Source organism: Magnolia sinica, chromosome 3 (genome assembly GCF_029962835.1).
Source record: "Magnolia sinica isolate HGM2019 chromosome 3, MsV1, whole genome shotgun sequence".
NCBI classification, from domain to species: domain Eukaryota; kingdom Viridiplantae; phylum Streptophyta; class Magnoliopsida; order Magnoliales; family Magnoliaceae; genus Magnolia; species Magnolia sinica.
Window position 1 is genome coordinate 68,918,486 of NC_080575.1, and position 23,356 is coordinate 68,941,841.

The 23,356-nt window shown below is 37.5% G+C and overlaps 2 long non-coding RNA genes across 2 annotated transcripts; both read right to left on the minus strand.

Annotated features, from left to right (window-relative positions):
- Positions 1–8,561: 8,561 nt before the first annotated feature.
- On the minus strand, positions 8,562–11,174 carry LOC131238532 (uncharacterized). Its single transcript, XR_009167897.1, has 4 exons — positions 10,226–11,174; positions 10,047–10,107; positions 8,942–9,027; positions 8,562–8,842 (listed from the first exon to the last, which is right to left on the minus strand). It is a non-coding gene; the product is annotated as an uncharacterized LOC131238532 (long non-coding RNA).
- A 3,409-nt stretch (positions 11,175–14,583) lies between these two features.
- LOC131238533 (uncharacterized) lies at positions 14,584–16,570 on the minus strand. Its single transcript, XR_009167898.1, has 3 exons — positions 16,003–16,570; positions 15,818–15,896; positions 14,584–14,763 (listed from the first exon to the last, which is right to left on the minus strand). It is a non-coding gene; the product is annotated as an uncharacterized LOC131238533 (long non-coding RNA).
- Between the last annotated feature and the right edge of the window lie 6,786 nt (positions 16,571–23,356).

Sequence of the window (23,356 nt, forward strand, 5' to 3'; positions counted from 1 at the left end):
TTTTTTCATTTGTGAAATTCTTCTTGACAACAATGAACAACAAAAATTGATAAACTTAAAGAAAAAAAATGAGGCAATTCAAAAGCTTGATCATAGTTAAATAAGTCTAAATTAAAGGAAAAATAACTAGAAAATCCTAATCTATAACACCCCATACTTTTTAGTATTCAGGTGTTACCATTTAAATCAAATTTAACATAAACATGTGCAAGAACATGAATAACCTATAGTTTATACATTACCTAATTACTCATGATTCGTCATGTTAATTTCCTAATGTGGGACTACACAACGTACCTGCCTAATTTGATATCAATCACTCTTGAAGTAACCCTAGAGTTCTGAATGTAGGATTACATCATCAATGGTTATTCAACTCATGACCTAAATCGGCTAAGGGAGGTCTGTGATAACATACCTAAATAACTTAAATCGATCCAGGTATAAAGATAAACCAATCTCTTGATTTTGCTCCTAAATCAACATGAACAATCTTCATCAGAACCATGAAATAAGGTCAACCATGCAATCAACGTCGAGATCAGTCTATAAACTCAATCCTGCATCAATCTAACTGTTAAGAACACTTTCATCCATAGGTCAACTCATCCAATTGATTGATTTTCAAGGTGGACCCCTACATTAATGGAGAGACCTATTTATAGATTTCCATTTCCTAGATAGATAAATCCAATCATTTATCTTAGATTTAAAAGTCTGAATCACGAGATCCACCATTCATCATATCTACAACATTCCGTTGATCAATCTAACACTTGATTTCCTTAATTCAATAATCGGATTATAAAATCAACCTTTAGGTTGTAATTAGACAGCCATAGAAACCATTAAAACTGTTTAATGTGGACTATTGAAGACTCTGCTCTTAAACCATCTTAAAATTAGGATCCAATTCACCAGACCTAGTGATTATCAGGCCTACAACACTCAAGTTCATAGCCCACTGCTTAATCATCCTTATCCGAGCTTCTGGTAGGTGAATATACCATTTAAATTCACTTTAATAGGCCCTAGGAACCTATAGATAGTTAATGATCAAATCGGGTAACAACTTGACCATTAAATTGTCGGTAATTGTCAATTAGACACATCGATCAAGGATGTGGCACATATGTTAATCCATTATTTGGTTACACAATTTAAGCATTAAATGGAAAATATATATAGTTATATTTACTCCAGATAGTCAATACAATGCTTAAGACCATAGATGAGTAATTTTATAGTGATCTAACCATTGGATTATAAAATCGATCGTTGGATTGTTCGTGGCCATCAAATAAACAAAAAAGTCTTTGTTGTATGGCTCATTGATCTATGGATCTGCCTCATAATCAAATTGATAGCCTTTCTTAGGCTTTTAAAATGGATGGACGGGTTAGATTTCTCAAAGCATCTCTGTGGAGCCCACCTTAAAGTGCATGCGCATGAAGAGTGCGTGCACCTGTGGTGCACTGAGTGTCGAAACCCAGTCAAACCAGGTTGACCCAACCTGAAGAGGTAGAAACCTCTCCTACTATCAATTTTTCCCACAGAGCGTTGTTCAAACAAACAATGTCCATTCGTGTCAATCGTGACACACCATGATCATCCATCTGGATGATTTGAACTGTCCATCATGAGTGGAAGACGAATCCGACCAAAACCCTAAGGGTTGTTTGTGTAGGTACACGAGTGAGAGCTCACAATTTCAACCATGAAATGGGTGTGCATGAGTTGTTACAAAAAATAAAAATCCATTTGAATGCCTCGCTGGTAATCTGGGTGAGAGGATTCCTCTCTATCCCAGCCGTCCATTCCTAAAAATCTCTGCCATTCATGAACCGCTCAAGATAGGGTTTCCGCGAAGAGATCTTTTGCGTGGAGGGATTATTTTTGTTTCTCATGCTGGAACAATCCTAGCCGTTAGGTTTTCTTCTAGGAGCCTTTTCAGGCAATCCCTAACGTCTGTCCTAGGGCAACCAACACTCGCAACAACCTCCAATTCTCGTGTAAGATCTCAACGAATCGATCAATACCATCCGGACCCGAGTATCTCATTCACCACTGAAAATTTGGTGATGTTCCTCCAAATGGTGGGTCCCACAAGCATCACTAAACAAATCTAGTCCATCCATGATTCATGGATCGAAGGAAAAACTGTAACGCCCTGAAATTCGGGGGTCGAGCATAACTCAGCTCCCGAGTTCCAAAACATCACTTATGCAACATAATTAATGATGGATGTATGTTGACTGTATTAGTGCATAAAACATGGAATAGATTAAGCCAAAGCACAGATATAATTCAGGGATAAGTGAATAAAGCAAGCGGAAGACTTATAGAAATATATGTGTACAAGTACAAATCCCTGAAGTACATACACAAACCAGGTCGTAATGTAAGTGTTATTATCAAAATTACAAGTATCAAGTTACATCATTTAATTCCCAAAAATAATCCCAGCATCCCGCGCATCAGAACAAGGCTCGCTAGAACCCATCTGAAAACTGCATATAAGAGAAAACAGCCTCATCATCATCCATCTCCCGCTCTGCCTTAGAAGTCGCATCAACATCTGCAACATCAGAACCTAAGATAGAGTCTGGTGGGTGTTTAACACCGCCCCAGAACGTGGGAGTGAGTGATCAACTCAGTGGAACAATAAGGCACTGGTTAACATGTTATCAGTTCAATCAAGTAGTAATGATAAAGCAGAACAATTAAATAAATCCTAAGTACTTTTTTTTAATGCAAGGATGTATGTAGAATGATGCGTGCCCTCACGCGTACACCCTCAGGGTCTTCATCTTACGTTACGCACAACACCACCTCAAAGTGTGCCACATCTACAAAGCACATGTAAATGCGGTGCATGGATATGATTACCAAGTTGTTATTAGTCCTTTTCATACAGCAGGATTGGGAAGCTAAGATACCTTCCTCATATCACCATCCAAACAGTGATCCATTCTAGGGTCGTCAGTCCTAGACATCTCATACGATCATATTGTTGTAGGTCGTTGCAAAGGGCTCGTCACCAATCAATGCACGCCTTTCATACCTTTATTACCACAGTTCGGCTCGTCACCTCATTGCGGTATCCGGGTATGCTCGAGGTCACTACAAAGGGCTCGTCACCAATCAATGTAGGCCGACAGCACGAATATAGTGTCCCATACCACCATAATCGGCTCACGAGTTTGGTTGCTCACTGGTCCCTACGGGAGGCTCGTCACCCCAGCGTAGGCCGACAGCTCGACCACGGTGTCCCATACCACCATGTCCGGCTCATGAGTCTTAGTGGATCAAGGTACCATGGTTAATAGGATTTCACTGGTAAGTTCGGTACCCTAGATTCAAGTAGTAGCGTCCATACATAGTGAACATACATCGGACAATTGGGTTACTTGACGAACTCGACTAGCACGAGCGCACGTTGGGTTGAACAACATAGAGTACGCAAACACTCCGCGTGGCCAAACCACTGCCGCCAACTCTAATACGGCTCGGGTTCGTCTAATTACATCCGTTGTGGCGAAAGCAATCTCAGCCACAACCTTAAGGCAGATTACCGATTTCCTGGACTATTCATAGTCCCAAACACAGTACACTATAACAGATAATCATATTAAATGTAGAACAGTAATGAAGCAACAACTCAAATCATGTGGTACTCAAGCATTTGAAGAATATCAACTTAACATAAATGTAAGCATAAGTAATGCTTGAAATTAAATAACAAGGAATGTAACTAGCAAGAAGGAAATCATACACACTAGTGGGAGAGTTGAGAATCACTTCTCAATGCCCATACTAGGTTGAAATATCACACTTTAGATCATTCAGACATTTCTACAAACATTTAGAATACACGACCCAACATACGTGACGTATGTTGAAATACATGCATTTGGACAATTCCTTTTACCAAGGAGTTGTCACACATACATCTAGCATACATACATGACAAATAATCATGGCAAACACAAGTGCATATATTATACGTATACGGTACTTTATAAATACACATAGAATACACAAATCTTAATATCACACATGCATATCAGGAACGCAACATAAACACAACATTAGGCATGTGAAATCTCATCCATAACAAGAATAAATCATTAACTGGCATTGAAAGCCTTGAAAACCATAACCTATACACTTAAAGTCCGCACCTTAAGCTAGAAAAGAAACACCGAACTGATTTAGACGAGTTGTCTTCGTCAACGGCGATAGAATACCCTAAAGCAAGGATAGAAATGAGATACAACAACACCAAGACTATTCTAAGATCTAACACAGATTAGGGTTAGGTTAACTTACCCCAAGATGAACTCAGAACCGTCAGAATAACGATTCAAAGTGAAGGTTCAAGGATGTAGAAGAACAGGAAAGAATCCAAGATGATTCACCAACTACTCTCTCACTTTCTCTCTCTTTTCCACTCTCTTTCCAAGCTAGGGTTAGAGAAATTCGTATGGAAAAGAGAGCTAGGGTTTAAGGACTATAAATAGGCCTCAAATTGATGAAAATAACCTCAGGGCCAAGGTATACTTAGGGTATAACCAAAACCAGCCTCTTACGATCCAACGAAGCACTTCTAGTGGGCCAAATACCACGAAAGGTCGGACTTAAGCTCACTGACCATGGATCTAGGTCAGGCTGAGTTTTCGTACCGACCGGCTCTTCAGATCAGCCGTGGTGGACCACACTCAATTCAACGGTTACGGAATCTCGATCAGGTCCACAAGCACAAGGATATGCTTGGGCCACCTTCCCTGATCAGAGGGTGAAATTGGGTCAAAATCCAACAGTCAGATAGCTTAAAAACATCGCGCAAGCGACACGACTCAGATTTCATAAAATCACATTAAATATCCAACCATTCTCACACTCTTCACTCCGAACTTAATCAAATCGCCCCAGAACATCACATGGACTTAATTTTCGAGGTGATGGTCAAGCCCAACATAGTGACCGCAACATCCTAAGATCATCGCCATCGGACTTTCGATGTGCGGTCCAGGTCCGATCCAGAACTTCCAAAAATTCCCCAGAACAACTGGATTTAGCAATGGATCCCAGATTTCAGAGTAACGTAGCGCTAACTAATCTACAAGTTTTGAGTCATGCAAATACAATTTAAAGTGATTGATGCGCATTTCACAAGCAATCGAGTATAGCGCTAATTACCCCAAAAACAACTACTTAGGGAAAGATTAACACAAAAATTTCTAGGGTCATTACAAAAACCATTCAATCAGATTCTACCATGATCATGGTCATCATCTTCCTTAATCAATTGAGAAACCCATTATCTTTTGGTGGGCCCCATCTCCTAATTTGAGTCATCCAACATGTGACCTAAAACATTCGAAGATCAACCATGTAGTCAAATTAAGATCATGTAACAAGTTTAGTTTGTTAGAAGTTAATCAATGAAAAAACTCACCGAGTTCTCTCATTGTTATTACACAAATCTCCCTAACTAATCCCTGATTAGTTATGGTTGAACCATCTAGAATAGGAAAGACTATATAAGATCCCTTTTACGGCTTTCCCTTCCTAAAATTAAAAATGAGAGAGAGAGAGAGAGAGCAGCGAGCGCTACATTACAGTGAGTTGAAGGTTGTTACACGGGTCGACTCGGTTGAGTCATGCATAGGTTTGGTCATGGGATGTAGTGAGAAGATGAGAGAAAAGGAGAGAAAGGAGAAAGGAGGGAAGAGGAAGAGAAATGAGAGAGATAGAATCGAGAGAGAGAGAGAGTGCATGTGTGTTGGTGTGGGTCTGAGTTAGTGCCGCACAGGGCCAACTTGACCGAGTTTGGGTCCAAGTCATAGGAATCTGGGTTGTTCAGATTCTTCAGGTCATCTCGGTAAGTTGCTTGTGAGTTGGGACAATTTCAGAATCTATTGGTTGCATCAGAATAAGGGAAGGAGCTAAGTTCGACTATTGTCGAGTTGAGTTTGTGACTCCCTGGTTCGAGTTGTTGCCGAGTTGAGAGGATTCGACTTATTTTAGATTGAGTTGAGATTGAGTTGGTGTCGAGTCATATTTCCTTCTTCTCGTTTTAGATTGAGTTGAGAGGATTCGACTCGCTGAGATTGAGATTGAGAGGATTCGACTTGCCGACATTGAGTTGGGTCGAGTTGTTGCCGAGCCTAAATACGGTCCATCAACCTTGCTAGATAAAAAGGAAGAAGAATTGAGGAAGAACGAGAGCAAGAGAGAGAGAGAGAGGAAGAGAGAGGGAGAGGGAGAGGGAAGGGGGGAGAGAGAGAGGGAGAGCGAGAGAGAGAGAGAGAGAGAGAGAGAGAGAGAGCCATCAGTCAAGTTGACTCAAGGCTGAGTTGACTCACTGAGTCACATTGTATTAGAATCTGGTTGGATCCGGATTTCATTGTTGGTCTATTTAAAGAGAAACTGAGCAATGGAGAAGAAGGAGAGAAGAAGAAGAAGAAGAAAAGAAAGTAGAGAGTTAAGTTATTGAGTTGACTCAATCTAAAACAGAGTCAAGTCATTGACTCACTAACTTGTGGCGAGTTCAATCAAGTTTTATGGGTTTCATTGTCCCTACTAGACGTGGGTTAAGTAAGAAGAAAAAGAGGGAAGAAAGAAGAATAAAGGAAGAAAGAGAGAAGAAGAAGTCATTGTTGAGTCAAGTTGAATCACCGAGTCAATCTAAAATCTCAGGTCTAATGTCAGTTTAGACACTACCGGGTTAACTTAGTCCAAGTTCAATTGAGTTTAGCCAAGTTCAGTCGAGTTCAGTCGAGTAACATTAGCATATGGAGTTTGAGTCTCTTTGCCAAGTTGACTCAGTGAGTTTCAACGAGTCTATTGATTTTAGAGAGTTGATCATTAGCATTTGGTGTGTTTTTTTTTAATTATTATTTCCCTCAGAGTTGGGGTCACCCAAGAATCAAGTTGAAGCTAGTTGACCTAGTCGAGTTAGCTTAGATGGGCTAGGTGAGTTGGTTAGGTGGTTCTCAGTTATTGTTTTTGAAATAAACTCAGTGTTGGTCCTTGGCAGTTCTTATCGAATTATGATCATGTGTGGACTAATCCAATTGAGTCTGTTAGGACAGGATCATATCAACAATAAGTTCCACCTAACCTACTGATCACGCAAGCTTAAGAATTCGATTATAAGGGTGCACACACTACTTAGCGACATTATAGGCAATTCATCTCATAAGGTGATGACATTTTCCATTGGGCTTTCTGCTTTCATGTTAGCTTAAGTTATAGTTTCTATTTTAATTTTGACTGATAATTGATATATCTATTTCATGATTACTTGTTTTGTAGATTTTTGAATCATATGCTCAACATTTGTCTAGTACAATCACTTTTATGTTGTACATGAATATCTTCTCATATTTGTGGATTGTTTATGAATTTTGAATTATTACATCGATTGGTGGAAAACACTACTTATATATGCATATCCAGATTTGGGATATAACTTGATTAATTGTGATTTCAATGAGCCCTCAAACTAGTGGCCATTTTGTGTGTTAGATTAAATAAAATTTTATCATGGACTTACTATCTTGTGAATCATTTGTGCCTATGTGGCTCTTGGGGATAATACATTTTTATCGCATCCTTTGAAGGAGTATTTATCTCATGTGGCTTCGATTGAATATTTGCCCTATGTGGGTTGATTGATTATTTTTGTATCATCCTACAATGATGAGTTCCACTTGTTGAACTATGATTGACTACTAGTTTAGGAGGCACTACCAGAAAATCTGGCAAAGGCTACGGATAAAAACCATAGCTAAAGGCCTATGGCTACGGTTAAAGTCCGTAGCACGACCATAGCCATTGGTGTCGTAGCCATATAAACAATGGGTATGGATTAAATCTATAGCCGTAGCTTCTGTAGCGCTAAGGTATTTACAGCTACGGATTGTATTTGTAGCTATAAGTAGAGCAAGAACCGTAGCAATAGGCTAAAATCAGCAACAACTACGGTTTTCATATAAAGGGCTACGGTTAATAGCTGTTGTGATGGAAGCAATAGGTACGGATTAAATCCGTAGCAATATTTTTTGTAGCTCTAGATTATATACAGCTACGGATTATATCTGTAGCTCAAAGTAGAATGAGAACCGCAACAATAGGCTGAAATTAGCAAGAGCTATGGTTTCAGATAAATGGCTACGGTTAATAGCTGTAGCTAATGCCTATTTTTAAATAAAAAATTTAAATAATAATGGCAGTACACCCTAATAACTCATATAAGCTAATATAGATAAATACTTCATAGCTAAATCATTCATTCTTTCAATCAAACTCAATCATTCATTCATTCAATCATATACAATCATTCACCATTCACAAAAGTACAATGTCAACATAATAGTTATATGTCTATTTAAAATTCTCATTAACAGCAAGATCCAATGCCTTCTCGTAGCCAAATAGCTTCTCAACAATCCCAAGTGAAAAGTCCATGGATGTGCCTCTACTGGTTATCAATTTGCCATCAACTAACACCCTATTCTTAGCTTCGCTTTGATTCGAAAGCTTACTACCCATGGCTGAAAATCAATTTCATCATACAAAATGGAAGAAATTGCATGTTATGACATTATACGTAAGAGGCTGAAAATGTGTTTGTGTGTGTTTTAAAGATTGAGCTGAAAATGCAATGGACCCACTTGAACAATGGACACTCTGAGGATTGTGCCTCTGAGGCCAACCCCAACAGATGCGATCGCCATGACAGCCGGGCCAATGAGGAACCTCGCAACCAATCCGTATGCGGCGAGTTTAGTCCCTCAGGCTATGATTCTTGGCTACAAGGCCATGAATAGTCCTGAAAATTTGAAAAATTCAAAGGCAGTTAGTTCATGTCAATTCAAAACACTTGAAAAATAAGGACTAAGAATCATGATGAGCATATCAATGATCTTACCGAGACTGAACATGGCCATCCCAAGACTTGCATTCGACAAGATCGTGATAGAAATTTCCATGATTTGAGGCTTCTTAACACCCCATCTACAATAAGAAAGTTGTTAGAAGAAAATCAGATTCAAGAGATAGAGATTGAAAGAAATTTGAAATTCAAGACCTGTGAAAATCAGCTGCAAGATACAAGAGCCTAGCTCAAACCCAACAAGTTTGCATATGAATTCGGGTTCTTGACAAGCTTATACCAGACTATATTTAGAATTTGCCTCATCATCTTCAACGAAACCGAGGTGGATTCTCCTTTGGCTTCCAGCCTTCTATTTTCTCATTGCTTTCTGCCTTTTCCATAGCAGTATCTTCTTCTCTGCTGCATACTTGCATTGACTGCTCATAAAATTCTGTAATTCCAAATACCCATTTAAAAATTCATGGGAAGAGAGCGGAAGAATGCATGGCAACTCAAATCACTCTCCACAAAAACATGTAATTCTAGACACCTATGTCCAAATTCATGAAGAAAGAGCAAAAAGAACAAATCGAAATTTAAATCCCCCTCTAGAAGAACCTGTAATTCCAAGCTTCCATCTTTGTTTTCGTGCAAAAAGAGTAAAAGAACATATTGAAACTGAACTCTGTTTCCATAAAAGCACGTAATCCTAAACACCCATTTTCAAATTCACATTGAAAGAGCAACATATCTAAAATTCAAATCTCTGTCAGAAAAAAGAAAACTATAATTCCAAATACTCACTTCTAGTTCATGAAGAAAGACTAAAGATCACATCGAAATCCATCGCTCTCCCTGAGGACCTGAAATTCCAAACTCCCAACCTCAAATTCATGAAAAAAGAGCAAAAGAACAAAGCTGAATTCAAATCTCTCTCTGAAAATCTACAAAAACCTTCACCAACTGTTTTATAAAACAACAACTGTTCAACTAAATCCTTCATACCCCAACAATTGTTCCACACACTTCAAAAATCTGCTACCATTCTTCTCTAATCATTGCTATCCAAATGAGAGGCAATAGTTTCCTATAAGTGAAAAAGAAATTCACTACCTCAAAAAATAAAACAAACACACTCCACCTCGGAAAAGAAAACCACCTGAAAAGGAAAGCTAACATGCACATGCCTGTTATAGCAAGCTATCAGTAGCAATATTTTCCTTGATCACCAAAATTTTTACAATTGTCACCAGCAGAAAAATAAAAAGAAAAAGAAAAACCATAAAAACATTATTCTGTTTTAAAATATTTAAAATCCAGTAAATGATATTTACTCACAAGAACAGAGGCAGTGAACACAACATTTGATATTACTTCAGGAAACCTATACGAGTGATCAATGTACAGTAAGTACATATGCTCGAACTGATGTAAAAAATGAACAAGAAATCATCAATGATTGCCTCAACCTGATGTCTTTCCAAAAGTGTTGTAATCCAATGCAAGGCCTCAATTCTGGTAGCATCCCATTCATTAGATAGTTGTTTGACAAACATAACTACTACACATTAACATCTAGTCATATTACATAGGAGGAAGAAAACAACTTACCTCTACAGCAGAAATGTAACCATTTTGATCCTTGTCAAAGACCTTGAAAGCCTCCTTTAGTTCCTCCACATAATCAGTGTCCTTCATAACAAGTGGAAATGGGAAAAGTTAGAAATGCCTAACAGAAGTTGGCAACTATCACTGCCAAATAATATTCATAAGGATTAGAATCACACAGTCACACAGTGTGGTTTACTACTCTATTAGGAGGTTTAGTATAAAAGGAAAAAAAAAGGGCCAAATGTAAATTCATGTGTGTTTGTATTTTTTATTTTATTTTATTTGCCTAAATCTTGATCTAACTTATTTTGTTGTTTAGTCCCTGCACATCTGCATGCATACACATATATGCTTATATTGCATTGATAGGTGTTCATGATCCTAGGCACTCGAAAAAAATGATTTGCAGTTTAAGTGAAAATTAAGAGACACATTTATTTGAATAGCTAGATATGTTTTCTGCACTCAACTAGAATTTTCGTGGTAAATGATGATTCAAAGGGAGATCTATATGAATCAGATTCTTCATCCTAATCTTAGCTGATCTATATGAATAAGACGAATGTCTACTACCAAGTTGGATTATGATATGTGGTTGGACTTGGGATGATGTAGATGGGATTTAGTGATGGATCTGCTCCTAAGATTTACATGGGCTGCAACATAGGGAATGGTGTAAAATTGTGCTCTAAATACTTTAAAATTCACATGATTTGGCCACATGAGCAAGCTAAAGATCCTTATCTTTTTTCTTTCTTGCCTTTCGGTACTATGGGTTTTGGTCAGCACAAGCATGTACAAGGCAGCTCATGTACATGCCAGACATCTGCCAGCGTGGTAAATTTTCTATGAGATCCAATTTATTCATTAGAGTGGAGCCTCTACCTAGATGCTATTCCCCAAGAATCAGGTTGGTCCACTCATCAGGTGGGCCACAGTTCATGAAACAAATATACAGCTAAAAAAACTCAGTTGAAGTGTCTTTACCCATCCAACTACTTCTAAGATTATAGCCCACCTGTTGAATGGACTAGATTTACTTTCATGACATGGTCAAAACCACCTGATGAATGGCTTGGACATTGCACTTGGACGCTGCACTAACACTACAAGAAAAAGGGGCTTTAGCCTCAATTCAAAAATGTGACTAAAAAGGTTATAAACTGAGGCTAAAGCCTTTAGCCTCGGTTTTGCCTAAGTTGTCTAACTTGAGGTTGAAACCCCCATGGCTAAAGGCTTTAGCCTCAATTTTAATAAATTGGTTTCCAAGCATAAATCTTATTTCTTGTGGATAGATTCCAAACCAGTCATCAAGCATTTTTGTGACCCCGGTTTTTCTACTATAAACTAATGAGCCTGTTTTCCTCACAAAAATAAAAAATAAAAAATCATGCTGCTGTTTTGAAAAGAAAGAAAAACATGAATTTTATTGCTGAAATGTTGGTCACCTTTATCTATTCACATCTTTTGTAGATTTTGATTGAAGTATAGATTATACTTAAAAAAAAAAAAAAAAAAGAAGAAGGTAGGTTTGGTTTGGCTTGCTGTCAACTGTCAAGCCTATCAAAACATTGGGCTCTGTCAAGCCTATAAAAAGGCATGCACGTTTTATAGATTTTGCATAGTAACATCATTAGATGAAATACCATAACTCAAAACAGTGAATCTACTAAGTCAAATCCTAGTTAGGCTTAAGTCTACTATTACACATATATTCTAATTGTCTTCAAGCCCCATATGATCTAAGAAACAGTAACAACAAATACATTTAAGGTAGTTACAGGACTTGTAAGAAAAGATCCTGGAAATACTTACTCTGTCCATTGGCGCTTCTTGGCAAGGTTTTCAAAAATCTGTTGTACATCTGCAGATGTGACTGCCTTTGATGAGTCAAAGGACTCCTGCAAGGACCAAATGCCAATGAAAAAACAATCTAATGTGCCTAATGCAATCGGAAAGGATATAATCAACAAGCAAACGAAATTTTAATACACTTATAGGCATGCCACAGTAATCTCCCATTCTGATGGTCCTTCACAAAGAAAATAGTTGGATGAAACTCAAAAGTGAAGCAAATACTAATTAGCTAGATAGGGGGACTTTGGATGCCAAATGTTCTATACACTTAGCTAAATAGATCGTTTCTCAAATTTGAACACTCCAAAGATAGTGATTAATTAGAAGAAACTGTCGACAAGTAGAGCATGTGAGCCATTGCTATACTTTTCTAAATCATGTATGCTTAGAAGAATCAGATGGATTGATCATCTGTAACAAGGGAGGTCCTTGTGAGTATACCACTACAAAAGGAAATGGTAACAAAACAAGAAAGTTGATGAGGTAGAGCCATTAGAACTGGAACATGGTAGTGCCATCCCTTTATTGCACATATATGGGTTATGGTCATGTGTCAATTGAGACCGTCCATCCGGTAGGACCCATCTTAAATCATGTTTGCTCTAATTTTTTATTTTGTTAGGTAATTGTAGCCTAAATTTATTCTCCTCCTCTAACCAAATGTGGGCCATTGACCATTTTTTTTGGGACTGTTAGTTTGGAATCTGCCAACTAGATGGCCAGGACAATCCAATTTATATATTTTTAAGCTTGTTTCATCATCAACAAGGGAAATTAAATGAAAATACTGAATTGGCATGTCACCCTTGTCATGTGTACTATGGAAAGTTCTCTGTAATCCTATACTGGTTCCACCCGCTTCTACTTCTTCTTCTTCTTCCTCTTCTGCGGCACCTTTAAGAAGCAAGCCTTAAAAGGTAGAAAAAAGGTAGAAAAAGATGGAAGTTAGGTTAGAAAAGTCTTCAAAGGAATTTATAGGTGGTTTGGACACTTGAAATTTGAAGAATCTACACTACATCTATCGTAATTGGATTCTTGAGAATTTCAATGTGTCAAGTTTTGTTTGGCACCTTTAAATTTAAATCATCTACTTTCTACAGTTAATCTATTGGAAATGCACATCCTACAATCATATCCCATATAAAAATAATAATAATAATAAAGAACAGATTTTTTTAGATAATCAATGCATCGAAAGCTAGAAATAATAGTTGATTTCTACTTTCTAGAGAAGTTTGCAACAGAAGATGAATTCAGGCGGGAATTTCACGGGATCAGAAATAACACTTTATTTGGATAATAAGTGACATGGAATATACACCAAGTGTTCTAGATTAGTCATGTTTTTTATTAGGACTGCCATTCCATACATGTTGCCCCAAAATTCAGCAGGAGTGCACCCATGAAACTCAGCCCACCACAAAGATTTATTGAGACAACAAAGCAAGCAAAAATGGAGTCCATTTGGCAGTCCCCAAATTCAGGTTTCAGCTTTTATGATGCATAGAAATGTCTCACTATGACATGCTTAGAATTTTTATTAACAAATAGGAGAAGTGTCCTTTTACATTTACATGCATACACAAGTAATGGAGATTAAATCTAGGAGCTTGATCCAGAATCAATATTAAGTCCAAAGCATTACAGGATCTTAATAGATTTTTCCAACTTTTAGAATGGGCAGATTATATTCTTTTTTTAAGCTTAAAATCTGATCAGTCCACACATAGATTTCCAACTAAAAACAAACAAATTTCTTGTCGAAGGGAGAAAAAGTGAAGATCGAAGGGATCTGACTGGCTTCGTTCTTGTCAAACATGCCAAATGCCTCCTTCAACTTAGAGATCTGATCATCCCCAAGGTCGCCTCTATAAGCATCGACGTTGGAGTGGACGCAAAAATGACCATCTTCAACTAAAGAGATCAAGAGCGAGAGGGGGAGAGAGAACGAGAGCAAGAGAGGAAAATTAAGGGCGAGAGAGGGAGAGAGATCGAGAGTAAGAGAGGGACGGTCGATTGAGGAGAAGATGAGGGAGAGATGGGGGTATTTTAGGGAGAAGATAGGGGAGAGATGGGGGTATTTTAGGGAGAAGACGAGAGATTGGGTTTTTTTTTTTTTTTTTAAGGGAGTAAGGGTCAGACGGTGGGTTTCTTTAGGGAGGAGATGAGAGAGATGTGGATTGACTCGGGATACAGGGACTTTTACAATCAATTTGTAACCACGGGTCATTTTGAGACTTTAAAAAATGCCGGTAATTCCAGCATTTCTTGTAGTGATTAGACCCATGAATATATAAAGCTGAAGGTAATTTAAAGGCATCTAACGACATCTTTTAGGGACATACCTAGCACTCGGTTGACACATGCTGCCAGTTTTTCCTTGATGATGCTCCCAGCCAGCTTCTTGCCTGCATTCAATCATTTAGAGTCTTCAACATTATTTGAATTTGATGAAAGGTTATGGTATATAACTAGCCATATATGCATAGAACAAGAAACGGTAGTGACAAGGACAAGAGCAAATAACAGAAACTGTTATGGGAGACATGAGCAGGCAGGAATCAAGCCAAGGAACATTGACGTAAATAAATTAAAAAAAAAGTTGTGTAGCAGAAGATAACTGACATAAAAATAGATAATCATGACCAGCCCATCGTTGACTTAAACAGAAATATGATAGAATAACAGACAAAAACAAAATATTACAGGTGGAATTCGATGGAAATATGAGAAACCAACATGAAAGAAATTTGGCTTTCAGAGGATAATGAGCTCAGATCAGTTCACATTATAACACCGGCGAAGGACAGTTATCCTGAAAAATAAACTAAATGTAGGAAAATTGAAGGGAAGAAAGATAATGCAAAAGCATGTGATAAGGTTTGCAATAGAGATTCCATGGGAACAGACAAACGACATAAAATCGATGAGGATTGCAGAATTTTGAGATTTCTTAAATATTTCTTCATGAAGAAGAAGAAATCAATAGGTCCAGTAGAAGGCCAATAAAGAATAAAGGTCTATGAAAAGGTGGAAAATCAGAGCAAACAAAGTGAAGCGACTCTGCGAAGGGTAAAGGAGAAGTCTGAACTCTCATGCCTTTGAAGCACTGGAAAAGGTAATAAAATGTACATACAATGAGAAGGTTCACTCATATATTGTACTCATCCAAACCGAATAGAAGCAGTCCAATTATATAACAGCCATTGCATGGACAGCTAAGAATCTGGTATTATGAACCAAGTACGACTGAATGGCTATGACCTAGGAACCAGTATCCTCTTATTTCTATAGTGACAAATCTCATTCTCAGAAATTTCTCAAGAGATTTTCAGATTTTAATGTTTCTTGGAATGTTATTAGGAATATCTCCCTGAAAGGGTTGCTATCCCACCAATAACAACCAACACCAGAGGCAAGAGCTTCTTAAGCTATTGCTAGATGCAACACGAAAATACGTACCTCGTTGGATTGCTTATGAGCATTGAGCTCCTTGATGTTGGTTGGGAATGCACTGAGCTATTCATATGAGAGTCAGCTCCTGAATTGTATAAACAACTTTGGCTTATTTAAAAAGAAAAAATGGACATCAGAGATGGGTGCTTTTATAGAAATAAATTTAAAGTGTGGAACATATTAAAAAAAACCTGTCTGAAAGTTTTGAGTCCATGGTAATCTTGAAACAAGGCATTTTTTCTAAAACTAGAGATCCCAATCTCCCAGTTAGATGCTCCTGGATGCTGTTCCAAATACTCTGTCAAATCAAATGAAACCTGTTCAAAAGACAAAACACAACATTTAATCCAAGGCCCAAGATTATAGCTACACATGTACTTACATTGATAAGGAAATAAAACTCCTTGATTTTAATCAAGAAACCTAATAACAACGATTGAGCATAACTCATAGGGAACTAGCATAAAGCACTCAACGTCTAATGGTGTAGATTAGCTATAAACTTTAGAAGTCAAACCAAATTCGGACGAATACACAAGTGAAGAAAAGAAAATTTGCATAGACTATGGTTTGTCACTTCCTTTCAGTTAACATGGAAGGAACTGTTGGAATAGCTATAAACTGTAAATTAATCAAATTTGCATGAATGCATAAGAGACAAAAACAGATCTGCATAGACTATGGTTTTTATCACTTCCTTTCACTTGATATATCAGTGACCGGCTCTTAGTACACATGGCAAACGTGTACGAGCTTCAAAACAATAATCATGTACACTATACTTTGGAAGAATCATATGCCAAAAATCACAGAGTTGGCAATCCTAACCATTCCATTGGAGGAATTTTCAAAAAATAAAAATGGATGATTACCATAAAGTAAACCAAAATTTCCATTGAGTGCAATTGACTTCCCTAGTAATGTCGAGCACTGGGAGATTTCTAATTCCTATTTCTATTTCAGTTTCATTTGTATAATTGTATTCCTCATTTTGTGGGACCAAGATGTTATCCCGTATTCGTCATGAAGGTTACAGTTTTGTTGAGTGGGCTAGGATTTTTATTTATTTATTTTTACATTGTAATGTGTAGTTCCGTATGATGAGTCAACTCTCTTATAGGCATTTATTTTTGCAAGCATTTTAGCAGTATGTTTCATGTCGGACGCTGAGCAATATATTCATAATGCAAATGGCTAGAGGTGCTCTCCTTTTCATGTCGTAGAGTCCACATTCATATAGCAGAGTATCATTTGTGAAATATTATAATCCTCCATGGCTGTCCAATTATGTTTGGGACACTCATTGGACTTCGGATTTTTAGCTATCTACATGGCACTTTTGTAATCACAAAATAACAGAACAGGCATAGCAAGAATGACAAGAAATACCAAAGCACCCTATGAAGTGCCAGACAATCTGTATGGTAAAGCAAGATATTTTTGCTTCTTGTTTTACCATAAAATAGACAATACCAAGAAAAAATGCAAAATCCAATAACAAACTTCCAATCAGAATCAATGATGCAAAATTAGAGCCAATGCAGGAGTAAAGATCAGGCAGGTAAGTTAAAGACAATGCACAAATCAAGGGTGTTTCAAACATCATGCACACAACGTTAGCTAAATGAACTTATCCATGATCACTTGAGAACTAACTGACATGGGCAAATGAAAATCATACCATCAAAATAAGAAGAAAAATTCAAGAGATGACACTTATACGATTTATGCAATCAATCCATTGATCCAGACCATTTATCTAGTATGCCCCGACTGCTACAGAGAGATGAGCCCAACGACCTGCCAGATGGGAAGATCCAGGCCATCCAATCCCATGCCCGTTTCCCATTCAATATGAATAGATGGGGGATGTGTTAGGACTTTCCCTCTAGCGAAGATTTTTGAGACATCTACAATCTACGGTGGAACCAACTAGATCAACGGCATGGATAACTGAACCATGGACCATACCTGTACGGATTCCATTCTAAGAACAGTATGAATCATCCAATCAAGAAAAATCTACAATTTCCACTGAATTAAAGGATGCCCAAATCATGCAAAGAACCCAAATCATATATATCTTTTTAGCCAATGAAGTTGTTAAAATTGGAGAAACCCCCAAAAAAATCTGTTTTAGGATAGAAGAAAGACTCACTTTTCAGGAAGCTTGATATCATCTTTTTCCTTTGGCTGCTTCCGGATAGGATTTGCCTTCGAATCGCATTGATAGTGTCAGCTTAGTAAGCAAAGTTATGAGAAAATATATTATAATGAACAATATAAATAGAGATTTTGGTGAACATAACTTTTGAAAATGATGATGAGTAGAGAAAGAATTAGGAAGATGAGGGCGATACAGAGAGAGAGGGGCGTGTTATGACGAGGAGGACACGGCCAAGGGATCAGCGCACTTCCTCTTGTGGGCCTTCTCAGACTCTAGCGTGTTCCGACGAGAAGGACGGCAACGGCCGAGAGATCAACGTCTTCAACCAGCAACGGAAATGGAAGTCAAATCAAGAGAGGCCGGAGTGGAAAATGGAGATTGAGAGACGTTGGAGAGAGAGAGAGAGAGAGAGAGAGAGAGAGAGAGAGAGAAAGAGAGAGAGAGAAAAGGGATGCGTGAGATTGAGATTGAGAGAGATAGAGAAGAGGGGCGGGAGATTGAGAGAGAGAGAAAGGGTCAGATGTGAGAGGGAATAGGGTTGTGTGGAGGGAGATGGATGTTTCGTGAGAGGGGGAAAAGAAAAAGGTAGCGCGGTTTTTTGCATTTTTGCCTGCTACGGTTTTTAACCATAGCTAAAATCTAATATGACCATAGCCATTGCACAATCCGTAACGGGCCCTCCACGGTTCAATTTTGACGGGATTTGGATGGACGGCCTTGTCAAGGGCTTTGTGGGGTCCATCTTGATGCAATCAATATATCCACTCCATCCATTAATTTTGTAATTTTTTTTTATAAGGGATGACCCTAACATCTAGGCAAATCGAAGGTCCAATTGAACCACACCATTGATCAATGGATTAATCTCCACTCTTTCCTACCGTGTGGTCCACTTGAGCTTTCGATCTACTTCCTTTCTTGGGTTCCTGCCCTAAAATACTCTTAAAAAATGGATAAACATATTAGATGGAGTACACACATTTTAATGGGCCTCATACAGTTCCTTATGAGGTATCCAAGGTTATATGTACGTCTGGCGAAGTTAGCTTTTGGCTACGGTTTGGACAGTTTTAGCTACGGTTTTAAGCAATAGCAAATGAGCTACGGTTTATAGGCATAGATAAAAGATAGAATAGTCCGTAGCCTTTGATCATTTTTTTGGTAGTGAGGGTACCATTAAACATCCTAGTGTTGTAGTCTCATGAGCCGGGAATGGTGGTATGGGACACTATGCCCGAGCTATCAACCTATGTTAGGTGACAAGCTCCCCATAGTGACCTTTGAGCTTTCTTAAATTAGTTGTTTGCCATTGAAATAATAAAGGTTGAGCTAATCATGCATTCATAGTATACGGGCGATGACGGGTAGCTAATTCTGAATGTTGTAGGATGTATCCTTTGTCGCGGTATGTTTCGCTAGCTCCCAGACCACCAACAATCGACTCAATTTTTGTGAGTTAGTCACTATGCCCTTACTTAATACATTTTCACTAGTGACTTGACACTTTCTTGTGGATTTCGCCCAACTCCTGGGTTTTGCCTAAAAGTTAACTAGATTAGCATCCCCAATTGATGTGCATTCACACATCCATCCATTTAAATAAGATTGCATCTAGATTATTTTATATGTTTTCTTGTTTAAACTATACTTAACTAATGCGGTAGTGTGTAATTTTGAGAAAAATTCACACTAAGCTAGCCACTAATTCTTTGAATATATAACCATACAGGTAGTATAGGTGGTTTAAATGATACCAATGTTCAGATTGATGAAGAGAAATATAGAATTATCAGGGATGTATGACTGTACCTACCCAAGAGAAGCTACGTGATCTTATAGCTTAAGTCTACCTACATTTTATTCTCTTTCATGTGTTAAATTATTTACTTCCTGTATTTGTTAGTAACGAGACATTAGTTGTATAAGCTTTACGGGCAGCCACTTGTATATTTTGAAAGTGTCTATAAAGTTTTTTTATGCTTGATTTGTTTCTCTTCCACTGAAATGATCACTCTGAAAAAAGAAAGAAAAAAAATACACACACACACACACACACACACACATATATATATACATGAAATTGGGCTATCCTTGAAGGTTAACACTCGGATTTTAGAAAACAAGTAGTATATTTGAGTTTTGAGAACCGGGGCATTACATATATAATCTAACAGTTACTATGCTGATTTAGTGAATTAGGGCATACTGGTTAGAATTTGACTAATTTTGGACATGCTTGATTGTAGGATTTTTTGAAATATCAATGGTTAGTAGATTGAGCTAAAATTTTACAACAACATTATATATTGTAATAGGGTTCCAAGAATTTTTTTTGGTGAATCTGAAGTCTTTAAGAGTGTGGAATAGTGACTAAAACAATAGATAGCAACAATGCATAGCCTATTCACTGTTATATCCTGCCAATTTAATTGACATATTGTCTTTTCAAAAAATTTTCTTGAATTAGAATTGAAATATTAGAATTATATCAAATTTCCTTATAAGTTAAATATTTATAACGACTACTAAAATATTACCCCCCTTTAGCAAATCTTGTTATTCTTGAATAATCTGGGATAGCTCCTAGTGAATAGGACAAGAATGAAGAAGATGAAAATGCTGTTGAAGAGGAAGGGCAAGCTCCTCTAGCTCCTCCTCCTCCTCTAGTTAACATGGTTGCTGTTGGGCCAAGCATGCAACTAATATTATCCCTAACTACATCGAACCTAACATTCATCCTTAGGATTACTGCCTTTAGGTTAGTGACTCAGATTGCAACAATGATGAAATAATAACAAGATTAGTTTGCGGCTTAGTGGGACATGATGGCTAATTTGAACCAAGCATCTTAGCACCATTGGAATGCATCACCACTAAGACTTGAGCAACTACGTGAGGTAGACTTACTCGAGAAGTTTATAAAGTTATGATTGATAGTGTTTAAGGGAGCTTTTGACCCATTGATAGTTGAAGACCAGTTAAAGTAGATTGAGAAGATACTATATGTAATAAACTGCACTAATAATCAGAAGGCAAGGCTAGAATCATTTGTTCTTTAAGGTAAAGTTGATGTATAGTGGAGTGAAGTTAAGAATATGGTACTTACGAGACACACGTGGACTTGGTGGTGCTGTCAATGGGTCAGGCCTGGGGTAGGTCTCGGCCCAAATTTTGAACTATTTTGGGTCGAGCTAGCCTTATTCAAAATTTTGATTTTTCAGGCCCTAACCCATCCCATTGACACCCTTATGACCTAGGATGAATTGCATGATAAATTTTGTGACAAGCATTTTCTGAAGACATACCTCATCCAGAAGATTGACAAAATTTATGAGACTGGAACAAAGTTTAATGACTATAGCTTAGTATGAGACGAAGTTCATTGAATTGTAAATCTATGTACCGAAGATAATGAATGATAAAAATTATAAGATAATAAAGGGTTGATGAAGGACTTAGATAGAATAGAAGAATAAAATTTTGCTATGTAGATGTCAAGAAGTACTCAAAGGTAGTGGACAAGACCTTTCGATATGAGCAAAATACAGAGTGTTTCCTCAAGACTCATTTGTAGTTAAAAGAGACAAGGCAATGGAGCAGGATGACACGTAGTCAACAATAACCATTGAATAAGAGACAAAAAATGGAGGTCCAATAGTCTGTACCAGGAAACCAATAATGACCTTTTCCAGACAACTGCGCATATTACGAGACACGTGGTCATATGGCTCAAGTATGAAGAATCAAGTTGAGGGATATGAGAGTGATGCCTCTTTAGCAGATGCCTTGTCGACTGCAATTTCTGATACCATCATAGTAGTCAGGACAAACATCTCAAGTGTTGCGTACCTTATCTTCTAAGCCACTGCAGAATCAATAAAATAGACCTTCCCATTTAATACCTCAAAGTCTAGGAAGTTAGTTGATTAGGAAGCAACAACCTTGTGTATGGGTTTATTCTGTCCACTCTATCATGCTGACTGAGAAACTAGAAAATAATGACAATGTTGTTGAAGGTATGATCAAAATGCATAATACTCAAAATGTCTATATTATTTGATTCTGGAGCTAAGTTATCCTTTATTGCATCATTCTTATAATTTGATTAAGGTTGAATCACAAGCCCTCGATAAGAAAATTTTGGTAGAATTTTCCATAGGAAAGTTAGTTATTTTGTACCAAATATGTAAATCTACCCCGCTTATGATATGCAGTATTCCAATGTTAGCTAATCTTGTAAAGATGGACATGATGGGTTATGACATTATTCTTGGAATGGATTGACTTACTCCAAATCACACCAAGCTTGACTGTTATGCGAAGATGGTCACTTTTATAGTACCATCCAAAGAACCATTTAAAATCCATGGGAGGAAAAAGGACAAGAAGATCAAACATATTATGGCACTAGGAGATGGAGAAAAGTAGAAATTGTTAGTGGATTTGATTTTGGTAATGAAGGAAAATCCTAAAGTTTTTCAAGGTATACCAGGTTTACCATCTTGATGAGAAGTAGATTTCAATATCAACCTTTTATCAGGATCTACGCCAATATTTATGTCCTAAAATCAAATGACGCCTGTCGAGTTGAAGGAACTGAAGGAGCAGTTGAAAGAATTGAAGTTTTTGGGATTTATATGACCAAGTACTTCACCATCAGGTGCGTCGGTGATTTTTGTAAAGAAGAGGAATGGTACTCCTTGAATGTACATTGATTATCGTTGATTGAATCAGGTAATGATTGAGAACAAGTACCATTTGCCTCACATTGACGATTTGTTTGATCAGTTGGAGGGAGCTCAATATCATTCTAAGATCGATATAAGATCAAGATATTTTCAGTTGCATATTAAGGAAGAAGACATTTACAAGACTGCTTTCAGAACATGTTATGGGCATTATGAATTTTGGTTATATCTTTCGAATTAACCAATGCCCCAGTAGTGTTCATGGACTTAATGAATAAAGTTCTCTTGCCTTACCTGGATCACTTTATCATCGTGTTCGTCGATGATCTCTTCATATACTCTTAGACGAATGAAGAACATGAGCTACATTTGAGGACAACACTACAAACTTTGAAAGATATAAACTGTATCGAAAGTTCTCAAAATTTGAATTCTGAAAGGAAAGTGTGAAGTTTCTTAGTGATTTCATTTAAGAGAACGGTATTGCAGTTGATCCAACAAAGATTGGAGCTGTGGTGAAGTGGGAACAACCCATCGATGTTTTCAAATTTAGGAGTTTCTTTGGGCTTATTGGATAATACCGAAGGTTTATCAAGGATTTCTCAAAGATTTATGGACTGTTGATGAATCTGACTCATAAGGGAGTACCTTCAAGTGGACTGAGAAGTATTGTGAAGAAGCTTTTGTTGA